Genomic DNA, 21,177 nt, shown 5'->3' on the forward strand with positions numbered 1-21,177 from the left:
TCCTGCCTCAGCCTCCAGAGTAGCTGGGATTACAGGCACTCGCCACCGCACCTGGCTAATTTTTGTATTTTTAGTAGAGACAGAGTTTCACAATCTTGGCCAGACTGGTCTTGAACTCCTGACCTCACGATTCACCCACCTCAACCTCCCAAAGTGTTGGAATTACAGGCGTGAGCCACCGCGCCCGGCCAGTCGTCTTTCTTACTTTGCTCACACAGGACTTTGCTCCCCATCCTCACTGGAAAAATTGTCATCCAACTGAAGTAGATGCTGTTAGTGCCCTACCCAGATGGCCTTTACTGGCCAGTGCACCCCCAAGCTTGCTGTCCTCCAGTGGCCCCTCGAAGAAATTACCTTTGATCAAATAGGAGCCCTTCACACACAAAGTTCCCACCCACTGTGTGGCAGACCTTGGTCAGAAACCAATTAGCAGGGATGTAAAACTGGTCAGCCCCATTGCCTCAAACTGGCCCTCATTCGAGTGCAGTTCATGCTCTGGAGCTTCCTGTGGGATCAAGCTGAAGCTATCTCCAGCTGAGACTTCGTCTTCACCTAGCTTTCCCCCTGCATGTCCTCCTTCCCTCACTCCCTTACAGGAGTCTTCTGAGCACTCTCTCCCACTGAATAACTTACACAGGAATTTCTTATCAGGCTCTGCTTTCAGGGAACCTGCCCTAAGACATCAGTTATTCCTAAGAGTATAGGTGCCCCCCAAAACAGTTACGTGCAGTCATCACTTACTGCTGGTGAGGTTGCTTCCATAATGAGAACAGCAAGGATGTTCTCCACACCAAGAATGAGATCATCAGCTGTCCTCGGGGTTTGCAATCCTCGAGGAGCTGAGCTCTGTACAGGAAACTGAGGGGCAGGCCGCAGTGTCTGGCATCCTGGAAGGCAAAACAAGCCTGATTCTTTGCAAAGTGCTTCCATCCTTGGTGGCCCGGGAATTGATACCAACTCAACACACCTTGCCAAATCACACTGGTCACGTCCCTGTGTCAAAGCCAGAGATATAATGTTGAGGATACTCAGACAATGTCTGCCCTTACTCCAAGTTCAGTTTTGGTTTTTCTTCTTAGTGATTCTGAGTTGTGTAACATTCTGTAGGGGGAGAAAACATGGATTTTGGAGCTGGTTCTGATACTTACAAGTGGCAGCTTACAAATCACTTAACTTCTCTACGCCTCAAGGTGCTCATCTGCAAAATAGGGCAATGATACCTAAGTTGCATGTCCCTTATGAAAATTACAGTTACTTAATCTTTGTGAAACAACCTACATGGGGCCCAGTTCTTTCCAAGTGGCAGCAACTACTTCTATCGCAAGCATTGTCTTCACTCCATTGTGTCTCCACCTATTTGCATTATCCTGTGAATAAGCACAAATGTAGACAATGCCCTTGACCTGCAGTACCAAGACACCTTGCTACACGCCTGGCCAACTTGGTGAAATCTCGTCTCCACTAAAACTACAAAAAAAATTAGCTGGCATGGTGGTAGGTGCCAGCTATTCTGGAGGCTGAGGCAGGAGAATTGCTTGAAGCTGGTAGGCGGAAGTTGCAGTGAGCCAAGCCAAGATCACACCACTGCACTCCAGCCCTCCAGCCTGCGTGACAGAGTAAGACTGCCTCAAAAAAACCCAGACACTTTGCTGATACCGTCTGCCACTTGCAGCTTTCTCTACCTTATGTTCTCTCTTTTCCCTTCTCCCACATTTCTTTATCCCTTTTCTATCTCTCTTTTGCCTCCTGTGCTCTTCCTTATTTTTAACTCCCCTTTCCCCAAGCTCTATTCCAATGTTAACAGGAAGACAGGATAGTCCAACTTTGGGGCCCAGGTAAAAGCATCACATCCTTATATATTTGACCTATGAAAGATGCTGCCCATGCCCTGTCCAGAACCCCCTGACACTCCCCTTTTCCAGGCATGCATTACAAGCACCTAGGACCCTCTAAGGGCTTTCTCTGGAGTGCTCAGCCAACCAACCCATAGGACTATCGGTCAGTGCTAGGGATGCTCCAGGAGCAGCCCTAAGCCAAAGAGAAATGAGAGTTGGAGGATAAATGACTCAGTTTCCCCTCTTGGACATACCAACTCTGAGGACACAGTCTTCCAGATGTCCCCAGCAGGACTGAGCGCCAGTTGCCTCTGGGGAAGCAACATTAACACACCTTGGATTGGTTTTCTTCCTTCTTATCTTACTTGCCCACTCCCCTGATGGTACTTTCAAATCCTTGTCTCAGGTTTTGTTTCCTTGGGGTCCAATTCCACATAAGACACCACCCCAACCCACCTAAAGCCTTCAGCCTCACCGTCATGACTGGAGACAGGAACCAGACACCTCGTAGCAGAAAGACAAGCACGGGAGTAAAAGTCTGTGACAGAACCTGCTACCAGTTTTCTTTGTTTCAAGTAGAAAACATTATTATAGTCATAACTCACTGGATATCATGAAATCTTTCTAGCTCTTTGTTCCACATGCATCTGTTACCCAACATTATCCCTTTATTACTTAACTGTAACAGTGTTCCCCTTTCTTGAAAGACAGCAACAATTCTATGAACAATGGACACAAAATTGGCTGATAGGGGAAATGTATTGGAGGTACCAGGAGCTTGCGAACAAAGAATTATTAAAACATCTCCCTGGTACAGTTAAGAAAGAAAACCAACAACTCGTTCCATTTCGGTTGATGTGCGGTAGGAAGGTGGGGGAAGAAGAAAGCAATTCCTTATAGACATTCTCATTTTTCTACTCCCCAACTCTGTAGCAATTAGATGTTAACCATGAACACCTATTCTTCATTTATTCCCTTACGCATTTATCTTCAGCGAACATTCTTGCCCAAAATTGGAAAGCTGAGAGAGGTAGATTTTTTTCTCAGGAAACTAACACTAACGGTCACATTTAAGTGACAGACAAACATTCCTCCTGATAAAAATAAGACCCAAAGCTCCAACACTGGGTTCATGTATTTTTTTTCAATTCACCTCAATCCTTTGTATTAGCAGAAGCTTAAAGGTACAGGGAGAAAGGACTTCTACTAGACACGTTCATTGAGATTTTTAAGATTTCTACTTTTAAAAAATAAAGAAAGCCCTCAAAAAGTTGAGTAAAATCATAATTTCGCTAATTTAAAATTTCTATAAAATAAATTATCTCCTTTCTCCCACCACTCCCATCACCCTTCGATATGGTTTGGATCTGTCTCCCTGCCCAGATCTCATGTACAGGTCTAATCCCCAGTGTTGGAGGTGGGACCTGGTGGAAGGTGATTGGATTGTGGTGATGGAGTTCTCATGAATTATTTAGCACCATGCCTCCTTGGTACTGTATAGTGAGGTGAGAGAGTTCTCACGAGATCTGGTTGTTTAAAAGTGTGTGGCGGCCAGGTGCGGTGGCTCATACCTGTAATCCCAGCATTTTGGGAGGCCGAGGCAGGCGGATCATGAGGTCAGGAGTTTGAGACCATCCTGGCTAACACGGTAAAACTCTGTCTCTACTAAAAATACAAAAAATTAGCCTGGCATAGTGGCACGTGCCTGTAGTCCCAGCTACTTGGGAGGCTAAGGCAGGAGACTCGCTTGAACCCAGGAGACAGAGGTTGCAGTGAGCCCAGATCGCGCCACTGCACTCCAGCCTGGGTGACAGAGCAAGACTCTGTCTCAAAAAAATAAAAAATAATAAAAAAAATTAAAAAGTGTATGGCTCCTCCCCTTCTCTCTTGCTCCTTCTCTAGCCATCTGAAGTGTTCACCTTCCCTTTGCCTTCCACCATGTTTGTAAGCTTCCTGAGGTCTCCCCAGAAGCCGAGCAGATGCCAGCATCATGCTTTCTGTACAGCCTAAGGAACTTTGCGCCAATTAAACTTCTTTTCTGTATAAATTACCCAGTCTCAGGTATTTTTTATAGCAAAGTGAGAATAAACTAATACACCCTCCCACTGCAAGGGGAGTCATAATTCCACTGTAATAGACAGAACTCCAGCTTCTTTCTATGCCTATGAGGTATAATTACATCCAAGTATTTACATTTGCCCAACTGCTATTTTTCTAACGAAAATAACTTATACATATTTTTTAGTGATTTGCATTTTTACCTGATATAGCATAAACAGTCTTCTAAGAAATCACGTATAAGCCCATTGCATATTTTTTAATGGTTTTGGGATATTCCATTGTTTAGAACTTCATTTCCCAAATAGTGTTCAATGAAAACTGTCCTCTGATGTGTGCTCTCTCTCATTTTACATGTGTGTGTATGAATTATTGTAAATTATAGTTTAATCTTTGGCAGATTTACAATGCATATTGTCAACTGAAGAGTGATGAGGTTCATAAATTTGGAAAGGTGAGATTTATCTCTCACAAAGGGTTGCAACCTGCAGGGTGGCCATTCTGATAGGCTGGGAAGTGTAGTCTCCACCCAGAAGCCAGAAACAGACACTTCCATGGTGGGAAGAATGAGATAGTGATTTATGCTCAGCAGGGTGGCCAACACACTGAAATTCAATAAGCTGGAGGAGGAGCTATTAATATTTATGAAAGGAGAAATATGCATATGTGCAGTGGAGCTTCATGCCTCTCAACGAATCCCACGCCCAAGCTTAGCATGGTGGCTCATACCTGTAATCCTAGCACTTTGGGAGGCCAAGGTGGGCAGATCATTTGAGCCCACAAGTTCAAGACCAGTCTGGGCCTACAAAAAACACAAAAATTAGCCAGGTGTGGTGGCCTGCGCCTGCAGTCTCAGCTACTCAGGAGGCTGATGTGGTAGGATGGCTTGAACCTGAAAGGTGAAGGCTACAGTAAGCTGAGATTGCATGACTGTGCTCTATCCTGGGCAATAGAGTGAGACCTCCATCTCAAAAAAAAAGGTGGGGGGAGCAGCATTAGCACAATCTGAAACGTGAAGTTTTCGATACTCTGACTTCAAAAGGTGAAGTACAGGACATGAAAATCCTCCCTGCACATACTCAGCAAAATGCCAAAACCACTCCATGATTGGTGGTCTCTTACTTGGAAGGAATGCAGGTCAATACCTACATGGAAAGCACAAAAGGAAAAGGCAGCAGTCAGGCAGTTGGTTGAAATCAGCAATGCAGTCTTTTGGAAAGGCTGGTTTCTGGTTAGCCCTTAGGAAGAATGCTTAATGACAGATGAGGTGAGGGGTGTAATGAGTAGTTGCCTCGCCTCCCATCCCATCAGGGCTGGGAATTCAACATCCAAGGTTTCTCTGGAGTCTTCTTGACCAAGATGGCATTCGTTCAGTCAGTTGGAGGCCTTTAGAATTTTATTTCTCAATCTTAATCTATTAAAGATTTTGGCCGAACTCGGTGGCTCAAGCCTGTAATCCCAGCACTTTCGCAGGCAGAGGTGGGCAGATCATGAGGTCAGGAGATCAAGACCATCCTGGCTAACATGGTGAAACCCCATCTCTACTAAAAATACAAAAAATTAGCCGGGCATGGTGGCGGGTGCCTGTAGTCCCAGCTACTTGGGAGGCTGAGGCAGAAGAATGGCGTGAACCTGGGAGGTGGAGCTTGCAGTGAGCCGAGATCACACCACTGCACTCCAGCCTGGGCAACAGAGCAAGACTCCGTCTCAAACAAACAAACAAACAAAAATTAGAGATTTTGCATGTTTTACAATCCAAAAAAAAAGTTTATTCTAACCAGCAATTCCAAATATCTTTGACTGCAGAATACTATATTATGGGAAATTCCACTACTCTACTAGAGAATATTCCCTTGAAATCTCCTAGATTTTTTTTTTTTTTTTTTGAGATGGAGTCTCGTTCTGTTGCCCAGCCTGGAGTGCAGTGGTGCAATCTCGGCTCCCTGCAACCTCCGCCTCCCAGGTTCAAGCGATTCTCCTGCCTCAGCCTCCTGAGTAGCTGGGATTACGGGTACGTACCACTACGCCTGGCTATTTTTTGTATTTTTGGTAAAGACTGGTAGTAGAGACAGAATTTCACCACGTTGGTCAGGCTGGTATCGAACTCCTGACCTCATGATCAACCCGCCTTGGCCTCCAAAAGTGCTGGGATTACAGGGGTGAGTCATTTTATCTAAAATGACTGAGAAGTCTCCTTCAAGTCGTCTAGTCAGGGAAAGAAGACAGTGACAAAGGCTCAAGGCTAAACCATCCCAGGGCTGAATATAAAGATTAAAATGTGGTTAAAAATCCAGAAAGAGCAATTCACAAACAAGGAGCTATTTGTGGCCTAAGGGATGTTGTGAGGAATCTCAACAAGCACCCTGGTGTACCCCTTAGAGTCAGGGCAGACTAGTGGGCATGAAAATGGGCTACTGGCCCTTTTCTGTTAGTGCTTCCTCTTTCAAAGACAGGAATAATCATAAGAAGCAAAAATATAACAAACGGATAAAAAAGAAAGACAGGGAGGGAGGGAAGGAAGAAAGGAAGGGAGGAGGAAGGAACGAGACAGCTGCCAAAGCCAGTGTATCTCTCAGATCATGCTGCATGGAAGAAAGACGGAGAACGCAGGCCACTTGATGTCCTAGTTCCTTCTGGCACTAAGTCCTGCCCTGAGCATCAGAGCTTGAAGTAGAGGCCTCACACTCTGATGAGGTTCCAAAATCACTGACATGAGCACAATTCATAGGAAAAAGGGAATACAAATGTATTTAACATGTATACAAGGGAGCCTTTGTTATTTAACATGTATACAGGGGACCCAATCATCCACCAGTGAGATTCAGAGGCATATGTATCATCCTGGAAAACAGATTACGGAAGGGAGGAAAAGAGGAATTCTGTTGAAGAATTACTAGTGAGAAGGCATGGATCCCAAGGAAGATTTGTAAATAGTTTTCTTTGACAGTGAAAGGGTCTGTTCAGGGGTAGTTACGCTCTTGGTCTTACAGGGAGGGTAAGAAAAAGCAAGTGTTCTCCTGGTGGGTCTGGATCTTAGGTAGGGGAGGACCTTGAGGCTTCTTCTGCTTTTTCTTCAGCTCAGCATGTCAATGCATTATATTTTGGGGTATCAGTTTCTGAGCCCCAACAATGACTTTAAAATCCTTTATAAGAAAGAGGGCATGTTCACTCTAACAGGACTCTGGAAAGGAAGATTTGATTACCCTAAAAGTCCACACAAAGATGATTATTTGTTCATGTTTTTAAAAGACTGACACTGCTTCAGGGCACAGCCTAACAGCGATGCTTTGGGTATGTATATAAAAAATAAAACAAAATAAAATAAAAAACTCAGGGATTTATGGCCTAATAGCATGAGTTAATAAGGGCCTTTAACTATGTTTCTGCCTGATTTTTTGTAATTAATAATAGCTAATTTCATTTATGATCAAATCATAATACTACTACTTGTACTACCACTAATAATAATAGACATGTATTTAGCACTTATTGTGACTAGGCTCTGCGGGAAGAATTCTCCAACAAATCTAATCCTTAAAATAGCTGTATCCTAAGATTAACAGATAGGAAAACAAACAAAGAATGTTCACTGACTTGCCTGAGGTCATGCAGATGAGATAGCCAGGCCTTGAACTCAGGCAGTCAGATTCTGGGCTCTTGACACCCGGCCCCACTCTTCCCACCTCCTGCCCCACCTCATCTACACTCCCTGCAAGAGTGTTAGTGAGAGACAGGAGTAGCTGGATTTCCTAGGCCAACTAAGAATCCCTAAGCCTAGCTGGGAAGGTGACCACATCCACCTTTAAACACGGGGCTTGCAACTTAGCCCCCACCGGACCAATCAGAGAGCTCACTAAAATACTAATCAGGCAAAAACAGGAGGTAAAGAAATAGCCAATGATCTATTGCCTGAGAGCACAATGGGAGGGACAAGGATCAGGATATAAACCCAGGTATTCGAGCCCGTTATGGCAACACCCTTTAGGTCCCCTCCCCTTATATGGGGGCTCTGTTTTCACTCTATTTCACTCTGTTAAATCTTGCAACTGCACTCTTCTGGTCCGCGTTTTGTTAGGGCTCCAGCTGAGCTTTCGCTGGCTTTTTCACCACTGCTGTTTGCCGCTGTCGCAGACCCGCCGCTGACTTCCATCCCTGCGGATCAGGCAGGGTGTCCGCTGTGCTCCTGATCCAGGGAGGTGCCCATTGCCACTCCCAGTCAGGCTAAAGGCTTGCCATTGTTCCTGCATGGCTAAGTGCCTGGGTTTGTCCTAATCGAGCTGAACAGTAGTCACTGGGTTCCACGGTTCTCTTCCGTGACCCATGGCTTCTAATGGAGCTGTCACACTCACCCCATGGCCCAAGATTCCATTCCTTGGAATCTGTGAGGCCCAGAACCCCGGTCAGAGAACATGAGGCTTGCCACCATCTTGGAAGTGGCCTGCCGCCATCTTGGGAGCTCTGGGAGCAAGGACCCCCAGTAACATTAGTGCTGGTCCCTAGCAGCTAAGAGTGATAGTGAGTGGGTTTTCCTTGGCCCGGAACTGCTTTCTCTACCTTCGTTCCTGTCTAGATTTTCTTGTTTTCCTATTGGTCATTGTTGCTTCACTAGTGTTCCTATGCATGTGATATTTGAAAAACTCTAATGAAACCACCATTGCAGGATTATAACTGAGACAGTGAAAGAGACCTGACCTAACTAACACCATCTTGCTTCTAACCTCCAAGCTGTCCTTGTTAATTCCTGGGTGTAGGCCAAACTAATTTTGGAAGGAACTTAGTTTATAGCCTTTAGTTTGAAACAAGGATGGTAACAACCCTTTCCCAAAACAAACCCTCTTCTTGCCTGGGGACTGGACTGCCCAAATTAGCCAAAAGTTAAGAAATTATGGTTTAGGAGTCATGCAGCTAGAGGCTACAAGATTCTGACTCTCCCCAAATTGCTCCTGTGGATAAAATCACTATTCTAAAACCTAAGATCAGTGTTTGAGATATTTTGCAGACCCTGCACTTGATGGCACCACTCAGATGGATAAAGTGGCTCATCTGATCTTGTGGCCACCACCCAGGAACTGACTCAGTGCAAGAAGACAGCTTCTACTCCCTGTGATTTCATCTCTGGCACAACCAATCGGCACTCCTCACTCACTGCCCCTCCTCCAGCACCCACCAAATTATTCTTAAAAACTCTGATCCCTGAATGCTTAGGGAGACCGATTTGAGTCATGACAAAATTCGGGTCTTCCGCACAGCCAGCTGTGTAGGAATTACTCTTTCTCTATTGCAATTCCCCTTCCTTGATAAGTCAGCTCTTCCTAGGTAGGAAGCAATGTGAACTCACTAGGCAGTTATAAGGATGCTTTGGGAAAGTAGAAGTGTGTGTGGCCACCAAAGGGTTGTGTGGAATAAAGGTTTCTCTCACCTCTTGGGCTGGTCTCTCTGAGTCTAGGAGAAGATGACAAAGAGCCTGTTTTATGTATTAGTTATGTTTTCCTCCTAGCCTGATTCTGCCCCTAATTTCTGTAATTGATAGGGTGGAAGGGGAAGATGGGAGGAGGGGAGAATGAGACAGGCATAGTTCCATGCTAGCAGAAGGAATCTTCTAGGGACTGGGCAGAATGGAACAACATGCTCCCACATAGGCTGCCCACACATGTGTTCACCTAGATTCTCTTTAACCTCAGGCACTTACAGAAAAAAAAATCCCCCATTTGTGAATCATGTGGACATAGAGAATAAAATGGCACCATCTTGTTCTCCTATGTCCCCTGTAGGAAGTGGCTCAGCTGTGTCCATCTCAGGATGGAGGAGGAAATTCCAGACTTTTCCTGTTCAAGGCTGGGCCCACAGGCCTCCACCCTCCCTATACCAGGGAGAGCTGTCATTTCAGCTCAATGATCCTAGGACACTGCCAACTTTCCATCCCTGCCCGTGCTTTCAGGCCTAGCCTCTTCCGGCCTTGAGTAAATAAAGGGGGGCCTCTTTCTCACTGGTGTGTCTCCCTTTCAGACCCAGAGAGAAGGACATAGACTATGATTACTCAGCCCCTTCATCTTCCTCAGGGAACAAGGTTGATAGAACAGAAATTTATTTTGGTTGGATCATAATGACCAATAAAAGATACCTTTTCATTCACGATCCATTTTGAGTCAATGTGTACTCAAGATCAGAAAACTGACCATCAGTGAGTGCAGTCTTGAATTTTTCTTCGGTTTGTTTTTAAAATGTGTAATCACCTGATGAATTCTTCCTGCCCACTGCACAGACAAAACCGATTCACTGAGACCATGGCGTTGCATTCACATCCATCTCCCTGAGGGCTCAGAGGTTAGGGGTTCTATGGACAATGTGGTGAGCAGGGGGGTAGGGATTGCTTGGGGATGAAATCACAGGAGTTTGGAAAACAGTCCTTATGCACGGAGTCCACCTCTGGGCGGGGCCACAGGACCAGTGGAGTCATGAGTCACGAGTCTTAGGGTCGGGGGTCAGTCTGAAAACCATCTCAAAAAGAAAACAATCTTAGATTTTACATTAGTGATTTTTATTTGTTTGTTTTTTACAGAGACAGGGTCTCACTCTGTCACCCAGGCTGGAGGGCAGTGGCTCACTGTAGCCTCGAGCTCCTGGGCTCAAGCAATCCTCCCGTCTCAGTCTCTTGAATAGCTGGGACCGCAGGTACACACCACTGTGCCCAGGTTTCAAAAAAATTTTGTGTAGAGATGGGTTTCTACCATGTTGCCCAGTCTGGTCTCAAACCCCTGGGCTCAGACCATCCTCCCACCTCACCCTCCCAATGTGTTAGTATGATAGGTGTTAGCCACTGCTCCTGGCCAAATAGTGATGTTATCTATAGAAGAAACTGGGAAAGTCACAAATCTTGAGACCTTTGGCCACATGACCCTCTAGAAGCAAGGGATTATGGAAACCACACCCAGGCCAAAACCTGCTAAACCTTTCTTTGTCTGCTTTGCCTAACTCACCACAAGGTTAGGGAATAACATACTCAATTTTAAGAAATAACCTCTGGGAGAGGCAGTGTTTATTTGGAAAATTACCTTGATGCGTCTGAGAATGAGAAGCTTCATGATAGAATTGGTTAAGGCAGATAAAGAGAGAGCTGGATAATAGTTCTGAACATAAAGGGAGAGGAATTTAGAGAATCTTGAGAATAGCCTGAGGAGTCGAAAGATAAGTATGGTCTTCAAGATGGAACAGGTAGCCTGAGGGAGGATGGCCAAAGGAGTTTACAAAGAAAGTTAGCTGGTGAGAAAGTCCCTGTCCAGCATCATTTCTGAACTGGGGTTGTCTAACGTTTACCTTAAAGTTATCTGCCAAGTTTTATTCATTTATGTAACAAATGTGTGTTGTGTGCCTTTTATGGGTCAAGGAGTTCAAGGATAAATGAGACCAAGTCCTCATTTCAATAAGCTTACTTTGCTAAGGCTGTTAGTAAATAGTCATCCCATGGTGCCAATCTACCTTTAGTAAAAGTCACACAATTGTTTTGTGTAGTTCCCCTAGAAGTCAACGCAGAGGCAGAATTCTAGTGCAAGAAATATATTTGGAAGTTGATTCCAGAAAATACCCATAAAGAGAAAAGAGAATGAGAGAAGGGATGGAAACCAATAAAAGGTAAGTTGCCAACCAAGTTACTATTTGAGTTACTATTTAGGCAACTGGGGCTCAGGGCCAAGGAGCTGAAATTTTTATCCACCAATTCTTTTTAATCATTGTTTCAAGGCCATTCCTGGGGGAAGAGGGAAGTGATAATTTTTCAGTATTTCTAGCCTGTCATGCACATGGACAGAGCAAGCTCCCAAATCTACAGAAGCCCTCAAAAACTAGATGCTTTAACTGGGTGTGGAGATGCATGCTTCTAGTCTTAGATGCTTGGGAGGCTGAGGTGGCAGGATCACTCAAGCCCAAGAGGTTAAGGCTGTAGTGAGCTATGATCATACCATACTCCAGGCTGGGTGACAGAACAAAACCCTATCTCTAAATAAATAAATAAATAAATAAATGGTGCTTATGCTGGAAGTTGGCAACTCACAGCCTTAGGATAACTTTAAGATCTTCCAGGATCCGCCTCTGCCTGTATCCTCAACTTCAGCTGCCCCCAGCCTCCTTCCTCTACCTCCCAGCCCCTGTTGCACCATAGATTCTCACTTACCAGAGTCTTGCCATTTCTGAAATGGGTCATGCTGTGTACAACCCCAAGCCATTGTTCATGCTATACTCTGCCTGAAATGCCCTTCCCACGTATCTAATTTAGCCTTTGCCAATATTCAGCTCAAAAGTCACTTCCTTGATGAGTATTTTCTGGTTCCCCCAAGTAAAATCCACCATTCCAGCCTTTGTCCCTTCTGCAGAAAGATTTCTTAGCACCTATAAGAATGTATTGTTCTCACTCATTTCATAGTATTGTTCACCCCTATCAAATAGAAACTCCTTGAGTACAATGGCCCTGATCTACCCCTGAATATCTAATGGATAATATAAGGTGTAGCACAAAATAGAGACTAGTAAATATTTAATGAGCAAGTGAATGTGAATGTGTGAGAAAGTTAATGAATAAGCAAATTTATGAAGATAAGTAGAAGGGAATAAATAGGAAAAGTAGGTTGGGCCAAAACTGTGTAAAGCATTTCTCAGCCTTCTTGCCACTTGGACATGGCTATGTAGTTACCTCCTAACCAACAGGATATAAGTGAAAATGCTGTCTACAACTTCCTGGAAACATGCTTCAAAGGCCAGTGCTTGCCCTTCTTTGCCCTTTCTCCTTCCTGCTGGCTGGAGTGTGAATGGATATGATTGTAGCAGTAATAGGTCCATTGCTTGATGTGCACAGCCAAGTCAATATGCTGGGACACCGGGTTGCAGCAGAGAAAGAGGTATAATCACAAAACTGCTGAATGAAGAGACAAGAGGAAGCCTCAGATATGTCTCCCCAAGAAGTATGGGGATACAGGTTTTTAGGGTTTTGGAGTGGACTAAAATGTGGAGATTATTGATTGGTCAAAGAGTGCAGGGTGAAGTCATAGGACAGGGAGATGAAGTAACTGTATTCTCATGCTGATTTCTTTTCTCTGTGGGAGTCTTCAGACTAGTTGGTGTCAGCACTGTTTCACTGGAATTCTGGATCTCAAAAACACCTTAAGCAATTCTTAAACCAAAGACGTATGATTCTAACATCAAAAATCCTATCTATGGGAACAATGGGGATGCAAATGGCCAGTATCTAGTGCCGTGTGACTGTCAATTACAAGGAAGTGGGTTAAAGTCCAGCCTGATTAATGCTTAATTATAACTATTTTATTTATATACATGGTGACCATTTGCATCCCTTCCCCTACCTTTTTTTTTTTTTTTTTTTTTGAGACGGAGTTTTACTCTGTCTCCCAGGCTGAAGTGCAGTGGTGTGATCTTGGCTGACTCCAACCTCCACCTCCTGCAACCGTTCAAGCAATTCTTCTGTCTCAGCCTTCCAAGTAGCTGAGATTATGGGCACCCACCACGACGCCCAGCTAATTTTTGTATTTTTAGTAGAGATGGAGTTTCATCATGTTGGCTAGGCTGGTCTCGAACTCCTGACCTCAGGTGATCCACCCACCTCGGCCTCCCAAAGTGCTGGGATTACAGGCATGAGCCACCGCACCCAGACACATCCCAATTGCTCCTATAGGTAGGACTTCTGATGTTGGAATCGTAAGGCTTTTTTTTTTTTTTGAGATGGAGTCTCAGTCTGTTGCCCAAGCTGGAGTGCAGTGGTGCAGTCTCAGTTCACTGCAACCTCTACCTGCCAGGTTCAAGTAATTATTCTGTCTTAACCTCCTGAGTAGCTGGAACTACAGGTGCCCACCAACATGCCCAGCTAACTTTTGTATTTTTTCCATAGAGACAGGGTTTCACCAGGTTGGCCAGGCTGGTCTCAAACTCCTGACCTCGAGTGATCCACCCACCTTGGCCTCCCAAAGTGTTGGGGTTGCAGGTGTGAGCCACCACACCTGGCTTAAGGCTTTTGTTTAAGATACACAGTTCCCAGCTGTCTCCTTTTCAGTCAAATAGGAACTGCCTCCCTGGAAGATTTTGTGCTCTTTCCCATAAGGAGCAGCCTTGCCAATGACTGACCAATATAGGTGTACAAAAAGACAAGTCTCCTTGTCTCCAGGTGATACAACTCAGGCACCAGAGCTCTCTCTGGAATCAGGCTGAAGCAGGACTCCTGCTGAGGCTATATCCTAGCTCAGCTTCTTCCCCAACTCCACCCTGCTTCCCTCACACCCTATTCAGAGAGTACTTCTGCAGCAAATCAAATGCACCAAAATTCCTGTACCAGGCTCAGCTTCTAGGGCGCAGCCCCTCATATAAATTTGAGTTTTCAATTCCTGGATTAGAGGGAGAAGCAAAGTGTGCTGAAACAGTTAAAAAGGGCCACCAATCAGTGCTAGCCAGAAGAGACATGCTCCAAAGTAGTTACAGTCAATCTTTAGAGATCAATACAGACTGTCAGATTGATGCATATTATGAGGGACCCAGAATGCACTCCTGCCCTGGCCTGAGAGAGTTATTGTTCTTAGCAAGCACATGAGTCTTTGTACCATGCACCATGGACTTACTTCTCTCCTAATTATTGCTTATACTGACTTGGTCATCCTTCTTTTGTTGTCAGTTAAGTAAACAGCTCATTCGCAGTCAATACTATGAAAGCAATAAGTCCCCTGACTATTGCCAGAAAGGACCAGTGTATGGGAGTGGCTTCCTAAACATTTTCCCTAATAAAAGAGCTTAGCACAGGACAGTTGGCCTGTTATTCTAGATGAATTAGGTTCTGCTCCATTTACATACTCTGCTGGAAATTGCAGAATCTCTATGAGAATTCACATGACATCCGTGAACTTCTAAGAGGACCTACTGAGAGGAATGTCCTTGGCTAAGAGCCTCCAGCTGCTGCAACTTCAGATCCACTGCAATGTTCATACTCAGGTGGCTGCCAGCAAATGATTAAACTCCATAAGGGTCCAAGAACCAGGCCATTTCTATCAGGACTTTCCTAATGGACAATTCTTTCTCTGAGGCTCCTCACTGGCCTGGCTGTGACTTTCTCAGAGCTGTACTGCAGTCTATAGACTCATCCTACCTAAACCTCTTCCTTCTCTTTCTCCTTTCACAAGAGTCAGGCCTGCATGTACTCTGAAGCTTTTCCCTGCCTACTCACGTTCCCCTCTCCTTTACCCTTTACAGAATTTCCTCCATTAAATCTTTTGCATTTCTCCTTCTATCTTGGCATTTGCTTCTCATAGGACCCTAACTGACATAGTGGATCTGAATCCTGAGGTCTGATTTGTGGAGTTGTGGAAACTTGTGAGATCACTTGCAAATGAGACATTACAATGAAATCCAAGGTAGCAACATGTAGAATTATAGCACACATTTGTTACTTGGCATGGAAAAATGTTTACGATAGAGTAAATTGAGGAATTACAAAACAGTATAGTATGTATTCCAAACTTGTAAACAAGAAAGTATATATAGAAAGAGAAAATTTTAGAAGGCTATGCATCAAAATACTGAGACTGGCTTGCTCTAGATTATAGTAGTCTTGCTTATCTATTTTCATTTTCAAAATTTTTCATAATACAAATTGTTTCACTTTAAACGCAGCTGAAAAGAGAAGCATTTGGCCTAGAGGAGGAGTATTTTAGGGGCCAGAGCACTTTGGGAAGATAAGGCTGCTGTAAGTTTTTCTAGAGCCTCAGGACTGCTCCATTAAGGGGAACCATATAAGCACCAGGGGCCAATGGAGAAAAAGAACTTGCCAAGGTGAGAACATAAAGACCTCAGGGAAGGCCTCAGAGAAAGTGAGTGATGAGGAGGGAGGAGGGTCCCTTCCTTTTTCAGTGCATGGATCATTTAAATTACTATCCCCACTACCATTCCCTATCTGATTCTGATTTCATTTTGTGGTCCCTTAGACCTGATTGTGTGCATGTAATATAGCTCACTCATTCATCCAACCAGTATTTATTGAGCCTTACTCTTGGCTAGACATTCTGCTAAGTTCTAAGGATTCTGGCATGTGGCAGATACTGACAGTTGCCTCCCAATACCCATTCTCCCCTTTTTCTTGTTAAGAAAATCCCCATTTTATTTGGGCAAGCAGCATGTCTGGTTACAAATCATGTCTTAGCGCTCACTGCAGATAGAAGGGTCCGTGTGTTGTAAGCAGGAAACACTGAAGGGGGTTGGCTCAATCAGCAGACACCTTTGCCCTTCACCCTTCCCCATCTTTGGAAAGTAGATGGAACCATGAAATGAACATGAGGAACGAAGACCATATATTAAATATATGTTGGCAAAAATCAAGAAAGGATCAGTCACTAGTGACATTATTAAACCACTAAAATGGACCTCCATATTTCTTGTTATGTGAGAAAAACAAATCTAATTTTCTGAAGCCACAGTGTTGGTGATTTCTGTAACTTGAAGCTCAACAGAATCCTCAATGGAACAAACAGAGAATGAGTCACAAGCTCTACCCTACCCCTCTTTTTCCTACTGTTCAACGTAGAAAAAAGGCAGCCTACTGCAGTTCTGCTCCAAATTCCTCAGGCCTGCAATTCATGCAGACTCAGGCATTTGAAAATCGCAAGCAAGATGAGTGCAATTGTTCTCCGAAGATGACTGGGACCAGCTGTTCTCAAACTGTTTGGGCTCTGGGCCCCTTTACATTCTTCAGAACTATGAAGAACTACAAAGAGCGTTTATTTATGTGAGCTATACAATCCGTATTTACCACAGGAGATATTAAAACTGAGGGGTTTCAACAATATTAATTAATTTAACAATAGTAACAAATTCTTTGTTACGTTTTATAAAAATAACTATTTTCTGAAACCAAAAAAGTAAGAAATAATCAAGAGTGACACTGTTTTACTTTATTTATTTTTAGAGACAGGGTCTTGCTCTGTGTCCCCTAAGTTGAAGCACAGTGGCACAATTGATCATAGCTCACAGCAGCCTCAAATGATCCTCCCACCTCAGCCTCCCGAGTAGCTGGGGCTACAGGTGCATGCTACCATGCCTGGCTAATTTTGTTATTTTTATTTTTGTAGAGATGGAGGTCTTGCTATGTTGCCCAGGCTGGTCGCAAACTCCTAGCCTCAAGTAAGCCTCCCTCCTCAGCCTCCCATAGTGCTGGGACTATAGGTGTGAGCCCCTACACTCAGCCTGTTTTATATTTTTTGCAAACCTCCTTAATGTCTGGCTTCAAAGAAGACAACTGACGGTATTCTCTCATCTGCTTCTGCATTTAAAGCAGTCCAATCCTTTGCATTACATGTAGCCTGTGGAAAACTCTACCATATATAATAATACTAACATGTTAGCATCATTATGAACATTATTTTGACCTTGTGGATCCCCAAAGGGGTCTTGGAGTTCCCCAGGGGTGTCCCTACTGTACTTTAGAGTTGCTGCTGTGACCAGTGCTACCCAAACCATGATCTCCAAACTATTTGTCACTGGTCTGTGTTAGGTAAGTTCAGAAACTGAGTAAATGTTTAGAAGCTCTTACATCAATTTGACAGTAACTTTATGTCTGTTGAATCTAACAATAATGTTAATAAATCAGGGCTTTGTTTTGTGTCTTTTCTATTTTTTGTAATTTGTTTATTATATTTTACAAAAGAATCAGTCTGCAATGGATTGAAAATGAAGAAGGAAAAAAGAACTTTCATAGTGGTTTCTGAAGTGATGATCTAGCTTGGGGATGTTCAACGTGTGGTTCTCTGCAAGTAACATCTACATCATCTGGGAACTGGTTAGAAATGCAAATTCTCAGGCCTCACTCCAGAACAAAAGAATCAGAAACCCCGGGGTAAGGCCCAGCTATCTGGGTTTTATTTTTTTATTTTTTATTTTTTGAGACGGAGTCTCGCTTTGTGGCCCAGGCTGGAGTGCAGTGGCCGGATCTCAGCTCACTGCAAGCTCTGTCTCCTGGTTTATGCCATTCTCCTGCCTCAGCCTCCCGAGTAGCTGGGACTACAGGTGCCCGCTGCCTCGCCCAGCTAGTTTTTTGTATTTTTTAGTGGAGACGGGGTTTCACCGTGTTAGCCAGGATGGTCTCGATCTCCTGACCTCGTGATCCGCCCGTCTCGGCCTCCCAAAGTGCTGGGATTACAGGCTTGAGCCACCGCGCCCGGCCGCTATCTGGGTTTTAACAAGCCCTCCAGGGATTTCTAATCCTCAAGAAAGTTTGAGAACCACTGATCTAGATCTGTGTTTTTCTAACTTAAAGGCACATCACTTGGGGAGCTTCTTAAACTGAAGATTCTGATTCAGAAGATCTGGGATGGGGGTGGAGATTTTACATTTCTTATAAGCTGCCGGGGGATGTGGGCATTGACCCCATTTTAAGTAGCAATCGTATGGGTAAAAGAAACCTGTTGCTGGAACAGTTGTCAACTAGTAAGAAACCAAACCAACACTGCAGTACAACAAACAAAAGAAAAGGTGTTTTCATCAAGGTCTTAAGAACTGCAATTTAAGAGACACAGATCTAGCAAGCGACTGGATCAGGCAAGGTTGGGCAGGGGCTTATAAAGGTTTTCTGTAAGTTTACATACCTGGAAGATTTTCATATAGTCCGTGATTGATGATGGCTGGTTAACAGCTTAGGATGTCTTTCAGTCTTGTTTGGCCTACCTGTCTTTCCAGGAGGTTGGTGATCAGGCCCAGTATAAACAATTCAAGTCCAGTGCAGTTGGTTTTACAATTTGGCCCAGTTCAACAGGTCAGATTGCATCTGAGTGTGCACATGACTGGGATCCAACTCCTTATGCCCCCTAGATCCCATTTAGATACCTCTTACATAACCATCTCCATCTTGGATTTTATTTTCTCCACATAGTAGAGAAATGATTTCTATAGAGACAGACCAACGAATTGGCTGCTTTATCCTGTAGAAGGCCAAGAGGCTATTAGTGGCATTCTTTAAAGGACATCGTTGTAATTTTTTTTTTTTTTAATTGAGATCAAGGCAATAGAGAAATGGGCCAACTTTGAGGCAGGTGCGATTTAGGAAAGGCTGCTCTCCTTCTGGCCATGGAAATGAAGTCCTAGGAAAAGAGCTGCTCTCCAGGTTTCTGCCAGCCTGGGATTTCCAACATGGCTTTCCTCTCTGCAGCACCTTGTTAGCAACTTGATTCTCTGGTGCATGAAGACTGAAGGTGACGTGCTCTAGGGAAGGCAGGACAATGGTGAGTGTCAAGTGACTTTACTGAAAATGTTAGAGAAGTAATGAAATTCTGAACAACTGCTGCTGTGGCAGGAGCTGAAGGAAACCAGAGGCAACAGCTATGGCTTCTTCCAATTCCTCAGGGAACCATCCTGGGGTGGGGAGCGGTGGGGAGAGGGCTGGAGTGCATGGCACAAATGCAACCGGTCCCACTGGACTGTCAGCTGAACTTGATAAAGGCAAACCAGGAGTTGAACATCTGCAAATCTGTTTAGATTGTGATACTTTGGACCAGAGGAACAGCTATCCCCAGGAACCCCCATGCAGCATCAGGCCAGTGAAAGATAAATTTGGGTAAGGACAAGCCCATTCCAGCTCCTGCCCTCACCCCAGGTCTTTGTGGGCCATTGGGCAAAGGCTTTTCAAATAAAAACTTGAGAAAAATGCCTATAAAAACATCTTTCACAGTTCAAAGAGAGGTAATGTGAGCGATAGTCAAATTTGCCAGGCTCTGGAATCAGACTGTGAGTTTGAACTCAAACTCCATGATGATGAGCTCTGTGTCTTTGGCCAAGTTGCTTTTCCTCTCTGTGCTTCATCAATCAGTTGTATTTGTTCTCTCCCTCTCACCAGGCTTTGAGCTAAGGATGGTGACTGCATTTCATTCGTTTTTTCTTTCTGGTGGCATCTGATTCAGAAGGCCAAGGCACCTAACTCTGTCCATTTTAAGATTTGAGTTGAGAGCCACAGGCAATAAGTGACATTGGGATTCCAAAGAGGGAAAGAGGAGTAGTTTGTGGTGCTTGTGGTGGTTGTACAAGGAAGATTTTGGACAAGAGAGTCTATTGAGGCTGGGACTGCATCACCAGGAAATTTGTAAGAGGTGCTGCAGGCACAGACAGATTCAGGGGCTCAAGTGATGCCTCAGTCTCCTCCCTACATCACTGAGCTCAGCTTGTCCAGCATCGGCTCTATCTCCAGGCCGGCTCTCCTCATCATGGTAGATGGAGCCTCCGCACGTGGAGTGGCCCGCCCGGCTGTGATCTGGCTTAACTTGAGCTTTTATGGCCGCCCTTTATTACATTGTTTCCATGAGAACACACATCCCGAGTTCCACACAACTGCTTTACAAATGAGCTTTTGGAAAATAAGTATGCAGAAGCCAGATATGCCCTGTTTCCATCTGGACCAATATCCATATATTAATCTTCCCACTTCTGGTAACATAAAAACAGCTGGCCAAAGTGTCCTCCAAGCAAAATCCGTAAGAGACTCAACCTTGGCCTCAAATGGTAGTTGAGATGCTTTTATACTTCGACCACTTTGTCCTTCCTTGTGACTCCTCTGCCCTCCCCTCATTTCATCCATTCTGTAGTTCCAACCTCAACACCACAATCTTCCCTTCCTGCTCACTCTCACCAAGTCAGACAACACCCATGCTAGAAAGTAGTAACGATTGCACCTGTCACTAAACGATCAGCACCTCTGCTGCCCTAACAGCTCCCCTACGACAATCATAGCCAGGTAGACAGTGGAAGCCTAAATTCACAGAAGTCAGCCACAGGCGAGTTACCGGAGCTGACTGAGACAGAACCGCACCTGAATGACAACTTCTGGGAAGGCAGCAACTGGGGCGGGACTAGGAGCGGAAATCAAGGTTGTGATGACTTTCACAGTTTTATCTGTAAAGGTCCTTTAGGTGCAAGCGAGAGAAATACATCCCAGACCACGGAAGGGAGAAATATAATTTATTAGAGGGATTTAAGTGTCCACAAAATAGAAAAAAAATCTGACCTGATTCAGAAAGGACAGGAATTCACATAGTCTTGAGATTCTATACAGAAGAAACTATTTTTGGTCCTTGTAAGAGTCACTGAAGTTTCCAGAGATCTGTTGACCCACTCCTGAGAGCCTAGCAATACTCCATGCAAGGGAGCAAGGTTGGTCTCCCAAAGGAAAAATAAGAGGCCATTAACAAGCAGCAGGAGAAAAAAAACATTCTCTGTTGCATAGGTCATATTGCAGTATTTGTGAGTTTTCTCCTTCAGACTT

General features: G+C 44.4%; 1 long non-coding RNA gene across 5 annotated transcripts in view; it reads right to left on the reverse strand.

Annotated features, from left to right (window-relative positions):
* The window catches only part of LOC103888130, a 38,139-nt gene that overhangs the window by 12,652 nt on the left and 4,310 nt on the right, over nucleotides 1-21,177 (reverse strand). For all 5 annotated transcript variants that reach the window (XR_001892047.3, XR_001892046.3, XR_001892049.2 and 2 more), the window contains exons 2-4: nucleotides 18,515-19,127; nucleotides 968-1,101; nucleotides 742-887 (exon numbers count right to left, since the gene is read on the reverse strand). This is a non-coding gene — a long non-coding RNA (uncharacterized LOC103888130). The remainder of the gene's footprint in view (nucleotides 1-741; nucleotides 888-967; nucleotides 1,102-18,514; nucleotides 19,128-21,177) is intronic.

Source organism: Papio anubis, chromosome 16 (assembly GCF_008728515.1).
Source record: "Papio anubis isolate 15944 chromosome 16, Panubis1.0, whole genome shotgun sequence".
Classification (NCBI taxonomy): domain Eukaryota; kingdom Metazoa; phylum Chordata; class Mammalia; order Primates; family Cercopithecidae; genus Papio; species Papio anubis.